General features: G+C 40.1%; 1 protein-coding gene across 1 annotated transcript in view; it reads left to right on the top strand.

The window, feature by feature from the left end:
- Positions 1-3,109: 3,109 nt before the first annotated feature.
- megf11 (multiple EGF-like-domains 11) overlaps positions 3,110-8,288 on the top strand; it is a 78,655-nt gene continuing 73,476 nt past the window's right edge. Inside the window, exons 1-2 of the mRNA XM_086209089.1 lie at positions 3,110-3,181; positions 5,129-5,427. The gene's annotated coding sequence lies outside the window, so the exon portion shown is untranslated. The remainder of the gene's footprint in view (positions 3,182-5,128; positions 5,428-8,288) is intronic.

The raw sequence follows: 8,288 nt of genomic DNA, 5'->3' as shown, positions 1-8,288 counted from the left end.
AAAACCCACAATGGTAATTTCTTTATAAAATGAAGGAAAAATACATTTTCAGCATAATTAATATTATCACTGTCAGGGACACATCATTGATTTTCAACAACATTTATTTTTATGCTTTTTTTGCGCAGAATCTGATTTTCTTTTAATGCTTCTGCTGTATATAAAGCATAAAATACACCATTAAAAGCAGTTATGATCAAAATTAATGATCCCAAAACCATTAAAATAATGAAATCCTTTACTCCGTCAAATTAGGCTTCCATTCTGAAGCGTCTTCAAAATTCCAGCTTTTCTTCATGTCTTACTCATATTCTGACTGAGACATGTCAGTGATCAGTAAAATAGATTTTTATGGACTTTCTCAATACGTTCATGCACTCCACACTCATCTTTTGTCATTCTTTTTTAAAAAGAAAGAAAGAAAAACAAAGGGGGGAAAAACAAAGGGGAATGAATGTATTTGCCCTAAAGGTAAAAAACAAAGACAAAGAAAGAAAGCGTTATCCTTTTGAAGGCAGTAGTCCAGAATGAAAGCCCAATATAATAGAATGCATGATTTTTTGCTGATCAAAACATTCTAATGGGTTTCAGTGGGACGTATTTGTCCTCCGGTTAGTCAAAGAAAATTTTTTGTTATTTTTTTTAATCTGGAAAAAATAATGCTGCATAAAAGTCAACATTGTTCCAAGACTCTGGCATGTCCAGGCTGTGAAAAATAAAAATTCCATTGTCCTGAAATGCTCCACAATATAGCAGCAACTCTTGTACAGATGAAAAAAATGTGTGTTGTGTGTATGTATGTTTTTTTTGTTGTTATTGCTTGGCAAAAGAGTGTATTATGGGGGGGGGGGGGGGCTGGAGCCTATCCCAGCAGCTTTCAAGCAAGAGGCGGGGTTCACCCTGGACAGGTCACCAGTCCATCGCAGGGCCAACACATAGAGACAGACAACCATTCACACTCACAGTCACACCTACGGTCAATTTAGAGTATCAATCAGCCTCGTCCCCTCTTGATGTCTTTGGACTGTGGGAGGAAGCTGGAGTACCAGAGAGAACCCACACTGGAACAGGGAGAACATGGAGACTCCGGGGCTCAAACCCAGGACCTTCTTGCTGTGAGGTGACAGTGCTGACCACTGCACCACTGTGCTGCTGTTGTTAAATCATATTACAATAACTGAAAACGGAATGCATTAATCTGACATGTCTTACAAAGTGGGACACATTCACTAACTCCTTAAGAAACTAAAAATCATTAAATGACCCTAACCCAACGGATCATCAAAAATAGTGAAAGATTATTCAAGAAAGCAAAAATAAACCATTTTGAAGCAAGTTGCTATAATTCATTCCATTCGCGTTAATAGAATCAAAATTATTACATTTAAGCGGTGCGTGATGGTGCATAAGGGCTGGAACCATCCATCCATTTTCGATACCACTGAGGGGTCACATGTGACAACTTGAAATGTCCTTTCATCCTGTGATGTGATTTAAATGTCCATACACAGCTTGTAAACGCTAAATTGGATGACTTCATGTTTCTTTTTGTGTGGACTGACCCTTAAATGCAAACAAGTGAGAAATCAGCACAGAGCCAGCACACTTTAGGGGCGCTGGGAATTGAACATTGCTACAGACATCAGACAGGCCACCAACTTCCAGCTCCAACACGTTTACTCTCCAGACTTCAGCGTGCCACGAGGAGACAGCAGATGAGACATAAAAGGGACGCGCACAGATGCACTGATCGAGGACGAGCAGCGATGCTGGAGAACCAGAATACGCTATGTCTTGTTTGATGCTGTGGATTTGTTGCCTCATCCACCACTACTTTGTTTGGGGAGTCGGGGATTTGTGGTCAGGGATTACAGCAGGACACAGAGGCAGCTTCTGAAGCAGTCGATAACAGCAGCCAGTTGCTCCGGCTGAGAGGAAAAAGCCAGCAGTTGAGGTCTCAAACATGTAAAATGTGTTCAACATCTCAAGCAGGAAATGAGTCACAGGATGGGGACGAGTGTGTACTCCTGCATTCTTAAAATAACCGTTCAACATTATTGACTACATGTGGATAAGATTGTTTCCTTCACCTTGAATGTTCCTCCCCGTCCCTCCGGGATGGAGAATATTTAAGTGCAGGCTATAACTTCTTCATCTTTCTTTCTATAGAATATGCCTCTAGCAATATATGATTTTCCACAACTGGCAACGAGAATAGAACAGAGCATGAAAATGATCGTTCCAAACAAAGGAGAAAAAAAAATCAAGGAGGGGAATAAATAACTTCAGAGTATTTCCAAAAAGGATTAAAATTTTGTTTGCAGATCCTTGAGTTGCGGAATGGATTTTCATGTTTCACACTGATCATTATGTCCCTTAGCTAGCAGCAGAGGGAAGGTGCGGCTGTGCCTGTCTGTTTGGATGAGATAACTCAGCAAGCTAATACAAACGCAAACTGTGTCTTCTTTTACTTTTGGCCAGATGTAGTTCATCTGGAGATGAGCCAAAGACGGCACACAGAGGACAGCAACACTCTGAACGTGACTGCAACGGTATTTCCAAAGAAGAGCCGAAAACAGAAACATTTCATCTGAGTTAGAAGTACTTGAAAAAGATGGAGCTGTGACCACGCGCGCGCGCGCACACACACACACACACACACACACACACACACACACACACGCGTGCGCACACACACGGGGCACACTGATAGGTGATGGAGGACAGATGCGGGGAGCTACCTTTGTGTGTGCGTGTGTATGAGTTGGAAAGAAACTTAGTTTATTTACACCGCACCTGCACAGCAATGATTTTTGGTTTGGACTCTTTTCTATTTTACTCTTGAGTTTCTGCTTTTCTGTATTTTCTTATTGCTCCTTGTTTGCTCATTTGCACAAGTTTTTCTACATATTTCCTGTTTTATTCTGAAAGTTACAATCCTACTCTGCTTGTTTTTCCTGTGTATATCTTTTTCCCTCCTTTCCCGTGTGCTCACCTGTGTCTCATCAGCTCATTAGTCCTCCTCCTCACTCACAGCTTTGTTCCGTGTGTCTCATCCAATCAGATTCCTCCCTGCCCTCACGCTCCACCACCTGTATTTTACTTTGTTTTTTCTTTCAATCTTGTTTTCGTACCTGCTCTTCTCCTACTGCGTTACCAAAAATCTCCTTGTCTTTCTTTAGTAAGGTTTTTTTCCTGTTTATCTTATAACTTGTCATAGACATCAGTTTTGTCTGTGTTTGGTTCCTCTTGCCACCACTCAACAATGTAACTGGACAACATTTTCTTTCTCAGCTGAATTACTAGTTATTTAACAAATGCCGTTCCTATTTTACTTACAAAGAGTATTAAGCAACTGGTTAGAGGTTCAAAGGAGTAATCATGAAAAACTTAAATGTTAAACTTGTGATTTAAAAAAAACATTTATGGTTCTGTTTCTATGCTGGTGTGATTACAAACAAATGAGTGTTTCATAAAGACTGAATTTTTTTGTTTTGTTTCACACAACGGCTAGGAAACATTCAGAAGTTGATGCAGAGGGCCTCTGTGCTTATTTGATATATTGGAAGATGATAAGTGGTGAAAAGTCTTTAAATACAGCTTGAGTGGCTCTGCAGCAGGCAGCCAGCTGGCCACCCACTTCTGCATTTAGTTAACTGTAGCCTGCGATGCCAAGTGACCAAAATGTAATATCTGGGTGAAGTCTGGTGCTTTTTCACGGTAAACACTTGACAACTGATTAAGTTTAAAGTTGAGGCGCTGCGTCTTTCAAATATTAAAGTCGATGTTTAAGGAGATTTCAAGTTAAATGTTGGAGATGGATGTTTGAGCAGCTTCAGCTTTAACGTCAACCTGATTGTCATTTTCAACTCTTAATTTAACGATCTTTTATACCACATGTACTGACTTGAATCGAGGTCTGGTTCCAGATGCTTAGGGCCTCGCTGGAGTGCAGCTCTGTCAGGTGTTGGTCCCTGACCTGAAATGGTGCAGTTCTTATATTTTGAACAATACACACTACAACTTGAGCTATGTAATTCTTCCAGCAAAAAAAAAAAAAAAATCAGTCTGTCCCTCAATGCCTCCTTACACCTCTAGTCTAAGATAATGGGTACCACAATGATTGTCTGGGACTACTTTCAGCTGTGGATGAATACATATTTAGTGCTCTGGTGAGCAGTGGCAGAGCACTAGTTTCATTTGTTTTAAAATTTAGTTTTCTACTTCATAAGGGTCACGTCATCCACCCCCAAATGTATATGGCTAGAAAACCAGCAGGCACATCCCGCATGTGAATGTACCCCTGAATCTGTGTGCTATTTAGCTGCTACTCTTTTCCATCCTCTTGTGATAAGCAACTCTAATGGTGGAAAACTGCCCGGTCTGCAGGCTCACCGATTTCGGGAAAAGATGACATCAAGGATAATCATTATTTTTTTAAATATATAAAGGGTATGAAATGGAAATGAATCTTGGAAGAGTTGTTGGGCTGGGCACTCATCAGGGGGTACCCGTGCTGTGCTGGACTCTCCTCCGTCTCCACCTCTAGTGAGCGTTCACGGCAACATTACCGAGCACCAGGGTTTCACCAGACGGACAAAACCTAGAATCAACTCATTCCTGTTTTAATTTAAGAATGAAAAATAGCCTATAGAAAATGAAGCTTTTAAAATGCCTTCCTTTCAACGAAGACATCATGCATGAAGTTACACAGGCACACACCAGGGTGAGCTGGTGCTGGTGGATTTTGAAGAATCAAACTTAAATATCGGAGGAAAACCTTCTACTTGGCTGGGTAGTCGCATCTTTTTTGAATGGTTCAGAGGAGAACTGAAATGTGCATCCTGGCAGAAAAAAGTATAGGATGTAATTACAATAATTAAGCTCTTCCGGGCAATTTACCTCCTTTCCTCTCATATTATATTGAGCTGTAGCAGGCAGGTATATCTAGCAGGCAGATAATCTTTCAAGAATGTCCATAAAGCTACAGGTTGTAGCATATAAGTGGAGTGTGTTTCTGAATTGGGTCGTTTTTATCCGAAGGATTTTGATTGATGTGTGTGTGTGTGTGTGTGTGTGTGTGTGTGTGTGTGTGTGTGTGTGTGTGTGTGTGTGTGTGAGAGAGAAGAGGCAGGATGATGGTGCAGCATCAGCACCAGCACCCATGACGTCACTTGAGTTTAAAGTGGGCCGCGCTTCAGCCAGTGGAGGAGAGAGGAGAAGAGAGGAGCAAGGAAGCAGCGGCTGTTCTGCTCGCTCGCAACACCTCAACTCTGACCGTCGCTGGGTTTGACAAAGAAACGACGCTGTCTACTCCTAAAAGCACCTTCTTCGTTTTGAGTTTTGGCACCGTTTAAAGATGGAAGACCGTGTTGCACCCTGGACATGTAGAAACCTCTTTTCTTGACAACTTTGAATCTCCCGAGGGTGAGTTTTGAATTCTCTTCCCAGAAATAAAAATGTTTAGAGTGATGCTGCAGCAGCCATGGCATCAACGAGACTTTTGGATTTGAACAGCTTTAAAAAAAAAAATATTATTATTGTTTTATTTTTGTTTGTGTTGTTTATGAGGTCCGCAGCCTTTTTGGCTGTGTTGTCGCGTCGATGTGACAAATTGTGCTTTCTACTTAATGAGGCTGTTGGCGAGTGTGTCAAATGTGCGTGCTGAGCCAAAGGAAAGGGCTGTATCATCCGTGAGACTTTTCTTATCTGCTGCAGTCGTGTGTTGTGTTGTATTTACATGAAAATGCAAATTGGAAAATTGGGAATGCTTCAGCAGCTGATTTGAACTGCATCAAGCTGCTATAAATTTTGAATATTCCTGCTCTTTTTTTTCTTAAGTTTGGTGTGTGGATGTATTATCTCTCACTTCTGGTATGTAATGTTGCGTTTGTTTGCATCATCCTGTGTCTATTGTTAAATTCTTGAATGCAGATTTTAAGATAAAGTTTTGTCCTTCAAAGAGAACGAGGACGACATCCAGCAACAGTGACGAGTATGATGGAAATGACAGATCCCGGGCAGCATGCTGTTTCATATATACGCCACTAGATGGCAACAGAGCGCAGGCTAAAGGAGCAGATTAAAGTTACATTAGTGCACGAGTGCATGAGCAGATCTGCACTGTGGTTTCATAATGCAGTCATTACGGCTGTTGATTTCCTTTGTGGGACAATATTCAGGCCGAGAGACCGTTTTGTAAAATCAATGATTTTGTAAAATCACTGGAAGATTCATTAATGGCATACAAACGCTCATGTGAATCCAGTGGAGTTGTACAGTAGCAGTTGTTTAGCCCCATTAGAGCAGCACCCAGTGCAGCTGAAGCTCTTCTCATTACAGCAATTCGGCTTCAAGTCATTTATCATAAATGCACACTGGCATGACAACAAAGCAGGTTTTGACACTTTAGATACAGTCTGTTTTATTAAAATAAAACTAGTTTATTACTTTAAATCTGTATATATATATTTTTTTAAATACATCGGCTTCACATCTATATTCAATTTGTAGATGGAAATAGTCACAGAAACAAAGATGAGCTGCCTTTTTACGTATCATGATTTAAAGTTAATTGCTGCCTTTTTAATTAAATGTCACATCCTGATTGTTTTTATTGTGGAACATATATTGAAGTGCCTCTGGTATCAAATATGCGCCACAAAATTACATTTTCCCTTTAGATAAAAGCACAGCGCTCTCAAAATACATAATTTACAATAAATATGTATATGGAAGTTTGGATGATTAAATCAACACAGGTTTGATTTATTAAAGAATTCCAGTTACCATGTTGGATGGACCATCTCCTCATCAGAGAAAATGGAAATGTAGACCACAAGCTCTCATGGCTATGACTCAAACTTTCCGACACATTGACTATTTATTACCTTTTTTAATATTTATCATAGCAGCTTAAGTGGGCACATTTAAACCCAATTGAATACCTTTGTATTGATGGTATAAATTAAGAGTAGAAATGACTTTGATTCTAATTCCTATATTCATTTGCATGTACCCCCCCCCCCCGTGATTTCCGTCTATTGAGGGAAGTATGCACTTAGATCCACTTTGACGTGTTAGTTTATTCCTACTGTGAAGTGGCCATTTATGATTAAAAATACATGATATGTAAGTTGTAGAATTCACATACAACTTTTCACAACTTCCGCTAGGAAACAAAGTGCTGGAAGATTCAGTTCAGCCATCGGTTGACATTTACCTCTGGTAATTCTGACTGAAGCTAATGAGACCTACATCTGGAAAACATTTATCTAAGTTTGTGAATGACTGCAGAGCAACAGATCCTTCCAGTGCACAAACGTGGCCGGTGCATTGGGTATGGTTTTTTTTTTTAGTGTGTAGTTTATATTCTAGTGAACCCCTTCAGCTGGAAATCCTGACATGTGTCTCAGTCGATACGTTTAATTAGTGCTGATTAATGAAAGTGTGTGGCCGTGGAGGACTGACACTTCCCAAGGACACTTCCTATTGGCAAACAGCAAGAAATTGCTTTCTATAGTGGGAATTTGCAAGACGTAGATTTTACATAGTAATAACCATTCACACTGTAGATAAGAAATAATTGAAGAACATATGAGACAAGTGTGTGTGTGTGTGTGTGTGTGTGTGTGTGTGTGTGTGTGTGTGTGTGTGTGTGCGCACACACTGTTTAAGCTTATGTTTGATTTAGATGGCAGGGTAATCTATTCTTTCATTATTCAATAACTGCATTTAACATTTGATCAGCTGCTGGTTAGGACCTGTGCTGTCTCAGTAATCTTTTAATCATTTGTGAATTAAAAGATTTAGAAACGGTCTCGAGTGCATAAGTGGAAAAACTTGTTTTCAGGTATGTACAGGAGAGTCCAGTGTGAGGAAGGATAAAGAACGGGAGAGGTCAGGTTCACACGGACAAATCATAGCAGTTGGCTCAACATGATGAACTGGACGTTTTGTTTTAAACTACCTCAACATTCTGTGATATTGCAACACAGACTTACGTCTGGAGAATGTTTTTTTTTTTTTTACCCCACATTGTTTTTGTCAACCCCCCCCCCCCCCCCAAAAGTAACAGCTCCGATGACCTTTATTCCGCAAATTAAGCTGTTTGTGGTTTGCGCTGACTGATAGATCTTATTTCAGCAAAAGTGCATTGAACATTGAGCAAACACCCTGGAGCCATAGCAACTACATTAACAAAAGTTAATGAAATATATGGAGGCAGGACCTGCGCTTTCTGTTACTTTTGAGAGCTGTGGCATTTACATTTTGTACATAAATGGAGA

The sequence above is a fragment of the Aulostomus chinensis genome, chromosome 7, assembly GCF_037954235.1.
Source record: "Aulostomus chinensis isolate RoL2024-O1b breed Wild chromosome 7, RoL_Achi_v1.0, whole genome shotgun sequence".
Lineage (NCBI taxonomy): Eukaryota > Metazoa > Chordata > Actinopteri > Syngnathiformes > Aulostomidae > Aulostomus > Aulostomus chinensis.
The sequence above is the reverse complement of the archived record's forward strand: the minus strand, read 5'-3'. Positions and strand labels throughout refer to the sequence as shown.